This window comes from Pelophylax lessonae (assembly GCF_965119305.1).
Source record: "Pelophylax lessonae genome assembly, chromosome: 5".
Classification (NCBI taxonomy): Eukaryota; Metazoa; Chordata; class Amphibia; order Anura; family Ranidae; genus Pelophylax; species Pelophylax lessonae.
Window position 1 is genome coordinate 31487754 of NC_138772.1, and position 15054 is coordinate 31502807.

Genomic DNA, 15054 nt, shown 5'->3' on the forward strand with positions numbered 1-15054 from the left:
CATTGTAACATGATGTGATAAAACAAAATGATTAACTTAACAAATTAATACAAAACAAAAAAAAAAATCTCCCTTCTTCAGCCCTTGTTCACACTGCCGCGGCTTCAAAGTCATGCAAATTTGAATCCGACATCCCGGCCCGACTTCATCGCAGCTTGCATATGACTTCTTTAACAGAAGTCAATACAAGTCATGTTGAAGTCGCACCAAAGCAATGCAGGAGCCTTTTTCTAAGTCAGAGCAACTTGAGTCGCACTGATTAGAACGGTTCTATTGACTGTTAATTGGGACACACTTGTCATGTGACTTTGAACTCTCAAGTCGCATGTGACTTTGAACTCTCAAGTCGCATGAAAATGTGCAGCAGTGTGAACTTGGGCTAAGTGAAAAGAAACTTTCACCCCTTATTGATCTAGTACTTTCCCTCCCTTTTAGCTTGGTTCACATATGTGCGAATCGGATGTGTTTTTAATCGCATTTGAATGGTTAGGTCACTACACTCACACTGACTGAACTATCACTAGATTCACACATCTGATATTATACACTGACAATAGAATCAGAATAGCACACTAGCTCTCTAGTAGCACTGAACAGAGCCCTGTTATATCTCTCTCTACGCCGATATCACACTACAAATGGCCACTATTAATAGATTACTTTTATAGTGTGGGGTGGGACTAAGAACAATGGGCCATAATTGGACAGAGTCATCATTACTTTCTCCAATCATGGGTCTGACAGGGCCCTGATTGGGCAAAGCTTTCATTGCTTCAGCCAATCAAGGCTTCCGATGCTCTGTGTGGTGGCGCAGTGCATTGTGGTCATTCGGTGGGCCGAACAAACGGTTGAACGCCCCGATAGTATAGGTGTTCATCAAACAATGTTCGGCCCAAACCAAGGGCATAACTACAGGGGTTGCAGGGGTTGCAGGGGTTGCAGTTGCAACCGGGCCCCCATGCTCTAGGCTCCACTGTACACCTGGATAGGAGGGGCAGCGGGGGCAGCATGTTGAGAAATCACTGTCCTCCTTTTTCTCCTGTAGCTGCAGGAGGAAAATGGAGGAGATTGGTTCCTCTGTATGCTGCCCCCGCCACTCCTCCTATCCAGTTCACTTGTATTCTGCTGTCTCTGGGCCCCTGTGTGCTCCCCTGCCCCCCCCCCCGCACACTATTCTCCCCTCCCTCTCCTGCCGGCTGCTGCAGTGGATGTGTCACAATAGAGAACCAGGAAGGGGTCGGTAAATATGTAATTTACCAGCTTCTTCCTTTTCTGAATGGACAGAGTCATAGTCAGTGACATTGTAAAAAAATAAAATTAAATGATAAAAAATAATACAATTAAAGTACCAAAAAATAAAAACTACTGACACCAGTGGGTGAACTTCCAGGATCGCAAAGGTCACACTTGCGACCGGGCCCTGGCATTCCACCACCGTGTGGAGGCCCCAAGATGGCAGGAAGGGGGCCCACTGCAGAACTTGTGAAAGGGTCCCGCTGCAGGACCGTAATAAAAGGCCCCACAATGAGAGTAAAGAGCCCAGGAACAGTGAGAAAGAGCCCCAGGCTTGAAGGGAAGGGCCCCGGCTAGGGGACCTTCATGGTTTCTTGCACCGGGGGCCCTGAAGGTTCTAGTTACGCCTCTAGCCTGAGCTCATGCTCGGGCCAAATCAATTGCCCATCCCTGCTCTTCATTGATCTCCCCTAACTAGACTCAACATGGAAGCAACGTGCATTACATCACTTCGAGTTCACCGGTCATTTTCCCCAGGCCACAGGGGCCACAGAGCTCAATGGCTGCGTTGTGGCATTGCCGGTAGCCTACAACACAGTTATTAAACTCTGCATGTTTCCAGCTTAACCTCCCTGGCGGTATTCCCGAGTGTGGCTCGGAGTGGAATTTCCGTGCCATTTGCGGTAACCCCCTGCCACACTCGGGGTACCGCCAGGGAGCATCACTGGATCCTGGAAGAAAGGTTACTTACCTTGTCCCCGGGATCCCGCAATGTATTCCTGCAGCATACGGCGGCCGGATCTTCCGCCTGATGCTGTGTGCCCGGCTTCCGTCTCCTGCGAATGTCACGTCGCAGGGGGGTGGAACCGGCGGCAAATTTGAAAAGTAAAACACACAAACACACTGATATATTGTAATCCTATTGGATTACATTACTAAAGAAAATAGATTGACATTAGTTTGCCCCCCAGTGCCCTTGCCTGCAGTTTTACTGTACTTTATATATATGTTTTATTATAGTCCATATCTAGATCCCTAGCAACCAAAATCTCAGCACTGATGACGGGGGATTTTTTGGCTGCCGAAACGCGTTGCATATAGTTTCCCTACTTGTTGTGACTTCCTTGTCAGGAATAAAGCTTATATGGACATTTGAACTGATTATTTGGTGCTTGGTTTCTACTATCCACATAAAATTCTCAAATCGAGTGTGTGGGACATTTCTCCCACTTTGTGTTTTCTGAGTGGCCTAGATCTGTTTGACAAGAATCCATACCTACCAACATCTGAAGAAAGCTGACCAGCAACACCAGTGCCTCAATTTTTTTTTATTTTACAAGATGGCAGATGTAGCACAAATTCCTCTGGATGGCCTCAACAGTCACAGAGGCAGGGTACAAGGTTAATAGGCCACACATTATCAGGCCCTAATGACCTCACAGTACTGCCGTAAGATCTCGTTTGCCGGATCGAAGACCAAGAGAACTGCTCTTGACAGAATCACGTCAGGGTGCCAGGGGTCCCTGAGTCAGTAGAGCATAAGCATTTAAAATGCAATGCTTCAATCAATATTTAATCAACTCCACCACAAGGAGAAGTCAATATGCAAGTAAGAAGTTGCACACTAATTATGTCAGATTACATCCAACTTTATTAAGCCTGGACATAGAACACTGCAGCCCCTCCTAGGCCCACCCCTCGCTAATGTTATATCCAGTACAGACTTGATCATCAAGATAGGGGGAGTAGAAAGAGGAAGGGAGGAGTGAAAGTGGATGAGGAAGGAAAAAAGAAAAACGTGGAAAGAAAGGAAAAATAGGGGGTAAGAAGAAAGGCAAAAAGGAAGATGAAAAGACAGTAGATAGAGGCAGTGGAGGAGAAATGTAGAGTCATAGGGAGGGAGAAAGAAAGAAAGGGGGTGGAGTTTGGTACTCATTATTGAGTATTGCTAGATAGTTTACTGTTATTTATATTTGCTTCCGTCCCAACAGTCAGTATAGAAGGTCTTTTTCGTACCTTATGCCCCAGGCGATATCCTTATCTCTAGCATTATTTTACTACAATCTGGCTCTACTTGCCTCTTTTAATGGCTACATGCTCCCCTCTTCTATTTAGCTACTAAACCCAGGGGAGAGCCCCCTATTTCTAGCATTGTTGTTTGATAGACTGATTGTTATCTGATGCCTACATTCTTCACAAGTATACCCCTAAGTGAAAATGTCCAAATTGGGCCCAAAGTGTCAATATTTTGCGTGGCCACCATTATTTTCCAGCACTACCTTAACCCTCTTGGGCATGGAGTTCACCAGAGCTTCACAGGTTGCCACTGCATTCCTCTTCCACTCCTCCATGATGACATCACAGAGCTGGTGGATGTTAGAGACCTTGCACTCCCCCACCTTCCGTTTGAGGATGCCCCACAGATGCTCAGTAGGGTTTAGGTCTGGAGACATGGTTGGCCATTTCATCACCCTTACCCTCAGCTTCTTTAGCAAAGGCAGTGGTTGTCTTGGAGGTGAGTTTGGGGTCGTTATGTTGGAATACTGCCCTGTGGCCCAGTCTCCGAAGGGAGGGGATCATGCTTTACTTCAGTATGTCACAGTACATGTTGGCATTCATAGTTCCCTCAATGAACTGTAGCTCCCCAGGGCCAGCAGCACTCATGCAGCCCCAGACCATGACACTCCTACCACCATGCTTGACTGTAGGCAAGACACACTTGTCTTTGTACTCCTCATCTGGTTGCCGCCACACACGCTTGACACCATCTGAACCAAATAGGTTTATCTTTGTCTCATCAGACCACAGGACATGGTTCCAGTAATCCATGTCCTTAGTCTGCTTGTCTTCAGCAAACTGTTTGTGGGCTTTCTTGTGCATCATCTTTATAAAAGGCTTCCTTCTGGGACGACAGCCATGCAGACCAATTTGATGCAGTGTGCGGCGTATGGTCTGAGCACTGACAGGCTGACCCCCCCAGTGGCGTAGCGGGGGGGGGGTGCAGGGGGGGCGGATGCACCGGGCGCAACAATCCGGGGGGGGGGGGCATCCGCAGTGTCACTCTGTCTGTCTGACTCTGACGTACACAGTTCACACACTGTCTGCGGCTGCCTCCATCTTTAGGCTGGGAGATGTCCAGCGGAGCCGCCCTATGGCTGAAAATGGCGGGTCGGGGCAGGGCTGGACTGTGCCTCACCTGTCCATTGGTGTAGGGTAGGGTGGTGTTGCAAGCCAAGCCCCACCTGTGCCGCCTCTCTTCACTGCTCAGTCAGTTTAGCAGCGAGTGAGTCAGCAGCCTGGCGCTGTCACAGAGTGTTTTTTTTTTTTTCGAATCACCTGATTAGAGCCAGAGGCTCTAATAGGCTTCAAAAAAGGGTGGACCCGGGGCGCAGAGCAGTGCGCCCTGAGCCCACCCATTGTGTGACAATAGCGAATGAAAATTTGCTATTGTCACACGGATCCTCCTCCTGGCCAATCAGGAAGCGGGTCCGAGACCTGCTTCCTGATTGGCTGAAAGGTGATCGCATGCCATTGGCCGAGGAGGAGGCGGGAGGACTCGGAGACGCGGGGAACTGAGGAAAAGCCGCCACTGCAGGTAAGTCTCTCTGGTCTGTCTGCATTGAAAGGGGGCATGATGATCTCTCTGCATTGAAGGGGGGCACACTGGAAATTCTGCATTGAAAGGGGGCACGATGGTCTCTCTGCATTGAAAGGGGGCACGCTGGTCATTCTGCATTGAAAGGGGGCACGCTGGTCATTCTGCATTGAAAGGGGGCACGCTGGTCTCTCTGCATTGAAAGGGGGCACACTGGTCATTCTGCATTGAAAGGGGGCACACTGGTCTCTCTGCATTGAAAGGGGGCACGCTGGTCTCTCTGCATTGAATGGGGGCACACTGGTCATTCTGCATTGAAAGGGGGCATGCTGGTCTCTCTGCATTGGAAGAGGGCACGCTGGTCTCTCTGCATTGAATGGGGGCACGCTGGTCATTCTGCATTGAAAGGGGGTATGCTGGTCTCTCTGCATTGAAAGGGGGCATGCTGGTCATTCTGCATTGAAAGGGGGCACGCTGGTCTCTCTGCATTGAAAGGGGGCACGCTGGTCATTCAAACTTGTATTTAGATGCATTTTACTTTAATTACATCAGTATTTTCATAACAAACAATACATGTGCTTAGGGGGTAAGGGTTTCCTTACCTAATTTAGTGGAAGAGACTCGAGTGCTAAAATCCCGCGGGTTAGAGGGCGCAAATTACTTGCCTTGCCCCGGGTGCTGACAACCCACGCTACGCCACTGGACCCCCCACCCCTTCAACCTCTGCAGGAATGCTGGCAGCACTCATACATCTATTTCTCAAAGACAACCTCTGGATATGACGCTGAGAACGTGCACTCAACTTCTTTGGTCGACCATGGTCAGGCCTTTTCTGAGTGGAACCTGTCCTGTTAAACCGCTATATGGTTTTGGCCACCTTCCAGGGTCTTGGCAATCTTCTTATAGCTTAGGCCATCTTTATGTAGAGCAACAATTCTCTTTTTCAGATCCTCAGAGAGTTCTTTGCCATGAGGTGCCATGTTGAGCTTCCAGTGATCAGTATGAGAGAGTGAGAGCGATAACACCAAATTGAAGACACCTTCTCCCCATTCACACCTGAGACCTTGTAACACTAACGAGTCACATGACACTGGGGAGGGAAATGGCTAATTAGGACCAATTTGGACATTTTCACTTAGGGGTGTACTCACTTTTGTTGCCAGCGGTTTAGACATTAATGGCTGTGTGTTATTATTTTGAGAGGACAGCGAATTTACACTGTTATACAAGCTGTACACTCACTACTTTACATTGTAGCAAAGTGTCATTTCTTCAGTGTTGTCACATGAAAAGATAGAATAAAATATTTATAAAAATGTGAGGGGTGTACTCACTTTTGTGAGATACTGTATACTGAACCTCCATAATGTCTTTATCTATATGCTCTTTGAATTCCAAGGGCCTTAACCATGCTAATAAAAGATTACAGACATTATTCCACTTACATAAGGAGAGAATTGATTTTGCTCACTTTCGAGAAACTCATTCTCCGATGAATAACTACAAACTTTTTATTAACAAAAACTATAAAGAATGATATCACTACTCCATCAACTTCGCAACTGCGAGCCAACTGTAGGGGGGCACTACTATTTATAAGCATCACCCTCACTCTAGTTGGCTGCAGAGGTCATCCAGCTTTCCAGAGTCCAATCAAACCACTACTCTCCTGGTGACACCTATGGAGGTTGCATAGGAACAATGTTCTCATCCTCCTCCATTCCCTCAGCACAGCAGTCAGCCACACAGTGCCACCAGAATGTTTCACTTCTCAGGTCCCAATAGAGCTCCAAACTACATTTATGTTTGGTGCCAAGATCCTCTCTAACCATACCCCTATCAATTGTTATCTACATTTAGATGATATTATATTTTACCCCTTCCTGCCCATAAATTTAGGTCAAAGTGCCCCATCATTGATATTAGCGGAAGGAATAAAGCCCCATCATTAATTTCAATACAGGGCGCTTTTACCCCCCTTTCTGCCCAGGCCAATTTTCAGCTTCCAGCGCTGTCGCTCTTTGAATGACAATTGCGCGGCCATGCAACACTATACCCAAACTAAATATTTATCATTTTTTTCACACAAATAGAGCTTTCTTTTGGTGGTATTAAATCAACACTGGGTTTCTTACTTTTTGCTAAATCATTTTAAAATAACTGAATTTTTTTTTTAAAAAATGTGTTTTTCTTCATTTTTGTTATAAAAGTTTGCAAATAAATAATCATTTGTATGAAGAAAATGATAAATATTTAGTTTGGGTACAGTGTTGCATGATAGCGCAATTGTCATTCAAAGTGTGACAGTGCTGGAAGCTGAAAATTGGCCTGGGCAAGAAGGGAGTTAAAAGTGCCTTGTATTGAAATTAATCATGGGGCTTTATTCCTTCTACTAATATCAATGATGGGGCAATATTCTTTCCACTGGCACCAACAATGGGGCACTGTTTCTTCCACTTACACCAATGATTGGGTATTCTTCCTCCCACTAATACCAAAGATAGGGTACTACTCCTCCTCCCACTGACCACCAAGCCTGTGGCTATGCTGATGCTGGGCCTGGGACATTTTCTATCCCCATCAGCCATAATCTGCCCCCCCCCCCCCAAAGTCTGAACGACCCTTTATTTGAAAAGTTTGAAGACCCCTGATTTAGAATATTACCATGGAGCACCAGGGCCGAATGCCTTACAATCTACTTAACCCATTCAAAGCATCAGTATGGTACACCAAACCTTTGAACTAGAGCATTATGTGGATAATTTGCACACCTAGAACTAGATTCCCCTCAGTTCTGAAAGATTTTTGTCTCTTTAGCGTCAAAGTCAATCAGACTGGATTTGAAATGCTAAATGTATCTCTGTGCCAAGCTCACTTTCATTTAACTACTTTTCCCTGCTATCCAATAACAAACTAGATATTAAAACATTAAGGCTCGGTTCACATATATGCGATGCGGGAAGGCTGCGAATTCGCAGCCTGTTCCCGCATCGCATACGCACCCCCGGCAGTTCACACTGCCATATGCGATACGCTGGGGGTGTCAATGTAATCTTAACGACACCCCCAGTTTGATCGCATATCGCAGTGCAATCGTGCAGCTCGCACAGGATCGGATCGCACAAGTGTGAACCGCTGTGCGATCCGATCCTGATGCGGCTAGAAAAAAGGGTCCTGTGCGTGTTTGGTGCGGCTGCGGTGCGAATTTAGCCATACAAACTGTATGGCTAAACTCGCACCGCACAGCCGATCGCATGTAATGTCGGAGCAGTGCGCTCCGATATTACATGCGAACCCCGCACACGCACAAGTGTGAACCGGGGCTAAAAATTTTACCCATCAATGTGGTCATGACGCATTATTGCTAATAAAATGGATATACTTTCTAAAGGTTTATAACTATTTTGGGCAACCCCCATACCATTGACATTCTTTTTTTCACATTAGAAACCTTATATCTAACTTTGGAAACACTCTTGTCCTTGCCTGAATCATAAAATATTAACAAGAAGTGAGAAGTGTGGAGGTGCTGGTCTGTCGGATTTTGAAGCCTATTATAAAGCAGACATCTCTTCCTGTGAACTAGACTGTATCATGGACACAAAAAACAGTAGATAAAGCTACTATTTGACAATTCTCAAATACACCCAAAAGTAGCCATTTTGGTCCTCCCCCCCTTGTCAATCTTATGCTGGCCATACACTATACAAAAAATCGTTCCAACTCAGTTTTGAAAAACAAACACTCGACCGTGAGAGCAGGTGATTGTGCCATCGTGTAATGACCGAATTTTGATCGATAAATCGCTCAATGGACATAAATGAATCAGTTTTTTGTTCATTTTGTCACATATACTGAGTGCAAACAGGTCGGCCGAGAAACACACTAACCTTTCAATTTATCGTTTGTTCGGCAGAATTTTCCAAACTGTTCCTTCGATTTTTCAGCTCTGAGAAGTTGAAACCATCTTTCTATTTGTGCCCATTAACTGGACGAAAAACAAATGAATGGACCAAATAACAGATTTTCGAACGATTTTTCAGCTAGTGTATGGCCAGCATTAGATAAACACACTGGTTGGCCCTTACTTACCAACAGTAGTCCTAAAACGGGCACAGGAACTACCCCTCCTTTTCATTATCCACAATTCTGAGTCTTTTAACTACTATTTTTTTAAAACTAATATTCCTGAATGGATTGCATGCCACCTTAATGTTGGGTTGGCAAAGACCCTCTTGGCTCTGGCTGTGCCAAGTTACTGTATTTTCTGGCGTATAAGACTACTTTTGAACCTCCAAAAAATCCCCCAAAAATGGGGGGTCGTCTTATACACTGAGTATAATATCTCCAAGGTAAAGTAAGTATAAGTATTACCGGTAGATGTAATCTCTCAAGACGCTGGCTGTGTGGAAATCCTGTACCGGTATACCGTATGTACCTTAGCTTCAGTTACATACAGTATACCGCGCTGAGCCAACCAGGGAGAGCAATGTATTCTATTATTGAATGCAAAGCCTGCTCGGATTGGCGGAGTAACATCAGCCCGCCTCTCTCACTCTGCCAATCCGAGCAGGCTTTGCATTCAATAATAGAATACATCGCTCACTGTGATTGGCTCAGCGCGGTATACTGTATATAGCCGAAGCTACGGTACTTACGGTATACTGGTACAGGATTCCCGCACAGCCAGCGTCTTGAGATTACATCTACTGGTAATACTTATACTTAAGGTACCTTGGAGATATTATGAGAGATTACATGTATTACAGTACTTGGGGTACCTTGGAGATCTATGAGAAATCTGATGTTTTTCAATGGTGTTGCCTTGCTTCGGAAGGGGGGTAGTCTTATACGGCGAGTATAGCCCAAAACCTATGTTTTAACTTGAAAATTAGGGGGGGTCGTCTTAGACGCCCCCAGTCGTCTTATACGCTGGAAAATACAGTATTTCTACTAACTCTTTGCTTCCCTTAGCAGATCTACAAGCCCTTTACTCTCAATCCAAAGGGATGTGGCTCACTTATTTGCAATTCTCAAATGTTTCCCCTTGTGAAAAAATACATAGAACACTCACTAATTTAGATGACCTCTGAGTAATTTCCAAACCTCCTCAACGCAATGTTTTATTTGCTCTACACACTAAGCTCTTCTAACAATTCTAGCCAATTTCTCAAATATGCACACAAATGGAAGCAGAATTAGTCATGCAAATCACATCCACGGAACGGGGCAGAGATTTCTTACTCATGCACAAACTTGCCATTTCTAGACAAAAACAGGAGACCAACTATCCTGACGTAGGCAAGGAATGTGGTCAGGCCTTAGGCTTCTATCTTCATACCCGGTGGGAATGCCAACCAATAATATTCTGAGAAAATACAGTATTTTCCATCTCCACATTGAGATTTATCCCTGCAACTCCTCTAAAATGACACACTCCATTATATTGCCCCACTGTATACCTTCTGCCATGAGGTCAATCGTATTTATTATCTTTTTATTTACAGAAGCATGTCAAGCCATGCATAAGAAAATCCACTCGAAGGCCCACAAAAATAGAATGTTAGGGTCTCCTAAATGAAATAATATGAATTGAACAACTTGTTGCCACTAATAAGGGCACTATGGAGAATTTTCTAAATTTTTGGAATGCCTGGATCATACACAGTGACCCCCAGAGGTTTTATTATACCAAAGGACTCATCCTCCCATTCTTAGGTGGTAAATGACCCTTGGCCTTGTCATTATAACCTGACTTTTACTGATTATATAGACCCTCCACCTGATCTATCAAACCCTCCACCCTCAAATTCCTGGTTCCATTCTTCCCTTCCCTCTATTTCCCCCTATGGCCACTATTCATTCCCGTTCAACCTGTTAGTTTATACATACCCAGTCCCTGGTTGGTGGTTCTTCCTTTTGGACTTAGCTTAGCTATAAATATTCTAGTCCAGTCTTTCTCCACCTTTTCAACACAAAGGAACCCTTGAAAGAACTTTCCAGTCTCAAGGAACCCCTGCTAAAAATTACTATATATATAACTCATGATACGTTAGTGTGATGGTCAGTGGGAAGAATGTTCCTTGCACTTGTAGTCATTGGGAAGACTTACCCCCTTACAGATAGCTAAAAAGACCAATTGTGTCAGTGGGAACTTAGCCGAGAGGCAGAAATAGCTCATTGTTTAAGGAAAGCTCTACTGTAGAGGAACCCTTGGGTTCCATGAAATCCTGGTTGAGAAATTCTGTTCTAGACCAGAGTTAGTATATAATGAGTTTGGAAATCGTAGAGAAATGCTTAAATAATGCATTACAAATTACAATTGAACTACACCCATTCGATTATAGATGACTAAAATGAGTTTTAGTCGACTAAAATGTAGGACGTTTTAGTCGACTAAAATGTACTGGAGTTTTAGTCGACTAAATACGACTAAAACTAAAACACTTGTAGAAGACTAAAATGGGACTAAAACTAAAATGCCATTTTAGTCCTAAGACTAAGACTAAAAACTAAATTGAAATTTGCTGCCAAAATTAACACTGATAAGCTGCTTGTCAGAGAAACCAACACCCTATCTGCTACCTCCAGGAGTTAAGCAGCTCAAGAACCATACATGGCTCCAGCAAGCCACCATTAGAGAGGTCTAAACCTGCTGTTGTAGGAACTGAAAGAACCAAATCTGAAACTCTTCCAGCACAGCCCCCAACATCAAAGCTTTTACTTCAAGTAGTTAGCTTTTTTTTAAATACTTTTTTTTTTTTACTAGAACTTAAATCCAGTAACTTTCTTACTGCCAACACAGAGGCTTCACGTACTGTTCCTCCACTTCCAGATAGCTCTATTGCAAGAGAGTGATAAAATGAGAGCATCAATAGACCCACCCTCTTCCCCGACAGGAAGAAGACTAACGATGGTATTGACGGTCACATGACCGTGCCCAATATTATTATAATACACTGATTTAAAAGCAACTTTTTAAAGAAATCATGTTCATTGTGATCTAAAAAGTAAGGATGGTTTCCTAAATACTGTATAAGGCATTATTCTCCAGAAATCTGCTTATAAGCTTCTGTCCCACTGGTATTAAACCCCAACAAAACTTCATCAAATCTTCGCTGACACCAGCTCAATGTGTTGGCAATGTCCCAAATCAAAAGGAATATTATTCCATCTTCTTTGCACCTGTCAAAATGTTTGACCCTTCTGGAAAACTCTCTTCCCCATCTTCACTAACCGAAACCAACATACAGCCTCCCCATAATCCCATCTATTCTCTTCTGCATTTGAACAACATGGCCCAGACTAATATAAGACTAGTATAGAGATAGATATTACATGTGACATGGAGGGTCTAACTAAGCCTTTCTATGATCACGACCAAAAATTCAGACTCAGCTGGTACCCCTGTCTCCTATTCTGTTACTCAGACTAATACAACCATCCTCTGACTACTACATAAACATGGTAGGGACAACCAGTCATCACACACTTTAAAATCCTGTTCCCTGTTTACCCAGAAGGAGACCTTATAGGCTCGAGAGCCTCCAACTTTCCTTTCTTCTTCGTAATGAGAAACATATGGATGATCTTTATGGTATATTGGTTGTTGAGGACTTGCCTTTTACCTTAATACTCAACATTAACATCTTCATCTTGCCCTTATTGTGCTCAGCATATTGTGTTGGAGATGTTCCAATATCCCAAGGGACATTATTTATTTTGGACCTGCCCAAATGTTTAACCTTTCTGGCAAGCTTTTTTCCCCATTAAGGAGGATCCTTATGGTAGGTTGGTTGTTGTAGATTTGACTTTTTTTTAACAATTAACTTTATTATCTCATCTTGACCATATTGTGCTCAGCCCAAGGATCTTCATGTTGGTTGTTGTAGACATACCTTCTACTTTAATCCTGAACATTAATATCTCATCCTGGCCATACTTGGCTCAGCCCAGTGCCTTTAATGGAATTCTGGTTGTTGAAGACTTGCTCTCCACTCTACCCTTGAACATTAACTTCTCATCCTGGCCATTTTAGGCTCAGACAAATGATTTTTTTGGTTGTTGGTTGTAGACTTGATTTCTACTTTAACCTTGAACATTAAAGTCTCTTCCTGGACATATAATGCTCAGCCCAATGATTTTTATGGTATGTTGGTTGTTGTAGACTTGCCTTCTACTTTAACCTCAACAATACTGTTTCCTTCCTGCTCCTATTATGCTCATGTGTTGAAAATCTTCTGAATCCAAAGGGACATTACTCCACTTATTATGACCCTGCCCAAGTGTTGGACCTTTCTGGAAAGCTATCTCGTCAATAGGTAAGGATGATCTTTATGGCATATTGGCTGTTTTAGACTTGCCTTCTACTTTAACCCTAAACATTAAAGTCTCTTTTTGGCCATGTTTTGCTCAGTCCAATTATCTTTAGAGTATATTGGTTGCTGCAGACTTGCCTTCTACTTTAAACCAGAACTGTAAAGTCTCTTTCTGAACTTACTGTGCTCAGCACAATGTGTTAGAAATGTTCCAAATTCAAAGGGACATGACTCTATCTATTTTAGACCTGCCCACGTGTTTGATCTTTCTGGCAAGCTCTCTTTCCTATCAGTAAGGATGATTTTTATGGTAAGTTGCTTGTTGTTGACTTGACTCTTACTTTAACCCTGAACATTAAAGTCTCTTCTTGGCCGTATTGAGCTTAGCCCAACAATATTGATGATATGTTGGTTGTTGTAGACTTGCTGTCCACTCTAACCTTGAACATTACCATCTCATCCTGACCTTACTGTGCTCAGCACAATGTGTTGGAGATGTTTTGAACCCGAAGGAATATTGCTCCATCTATTTTGGACCTGCCCACATGTTTAACCTTTCCGGAAAGCTCTCTTCCCCATGAGCAAGGGTGATCTTTATGGTAAGTTGGTTGTTGTAGAATTGCCTTCTACTTTAACCCTAAACATTAAAGTCTCTTAATAGCCCTTATTGTGCACAGACAATTTATCTTTATGGCATGTTGGTTGTTGCAGACTTGATTTCTACTTTAATCCTGAATATTAATATCTCATCCTGGCCATAACTGGCTCAGCCCAGTGACTGTAATGGTATGTTGGTTGTTGTAGACTTGCTCTCCACTCCAACCTAGAATATTAACATCTCATTCTGGCCATATTGGGCTCATACAAATGATTTTTATGGTAGTGGTAGATTTTATTGTAGATTAACGTCTTCTTCCTCTCCTTAATGTGCTCAGTGCAATGTTTCGGAGATGTTTCAAATCCCAAGGCACATTGCTCCATTAATTTTGGACCTGCCCAAATTTTCAACCTTTTGGCAAGCATTCTTTGCCATAAGTAAGGATGATCTTTAGTGTTTAGATTGGTTTAGACCTGCCTTCTACTTGAACCCTGAACATTACAGTCTCCTTTTGGCCATATTGTGCTCAACTCAATGATCTTATAGTATATTGTTCGCTGCATACTTGTCTTCTACTTTAAACCAGAACATCAAAGTCTATTCCTGACCTTACTGTGCTCCGTGTGTTGGTGATGTTCTAAATTTGTTGCCCTCAGATGAGCAATCACTGACACCAATGATCCTTTTAGCTATCTGTAAGAGGGATATTCTTCCCAACAATCACAAATGTTAGATGCATTCTTTCCAGTAATCGTCATACTAATACAGTACATTATCCTGGGACCAACCTTGTTCAATTTATTCATAAACAGCATTGAGGACTGGATCAGTAGTTCGATATCAATTTTTGCAAATGACACAAAATTGGGCAGGGCAATAACTGCACAGCATGAAGCAGATATCCTACAGAATGACCTGGACAAAATAACGGAGTGGGCAACGACATGACAAATGAGGTTTAATGTGGAGAAGTGTAAGGTTTTGCCCTTGGGGACTAAAAACATAAAAGCACAATACACTTTAGGGGGGGAACCCTTGGGGGGAATCAAAAATGGAGAAAGATCTGGGAGTCTTGGTTGATGATAGATTAGGCAATAGCATGCAATGTCAAGCGGCAGCTGCCAAAGCCAGCAGATTATTAGCATGCATAAAGAAAGGGATGTATTCCAGAGATAAGACTATAATCCTTCCACTTTATAAAACTCTGGTCCGACCACATCTGGAGTATTCTGTCCAGTTCTGGTTGCCAGTCCTCAGGAGGGATGTGTTGGAGCTGGAGAGAGTCCAGAGAAGGGCAACTAAACTGATTA

The 15054-nt window shown here is 43.5% G+C and overlaps 1 protein-coding gene across 1 annotated transcript in view; it reads right to left on the reverse strand.

The window, feature by feature from the left end:
• The window catches only part of ADCYAP1R1 (ADCYAP receptor type I), a 419514-nt gene that overhangs the window by 279847 nt on the left and 124613 nt on the right, over positions 1 to 15054 (reverse strand). The window lies entirely within an intron of this gene.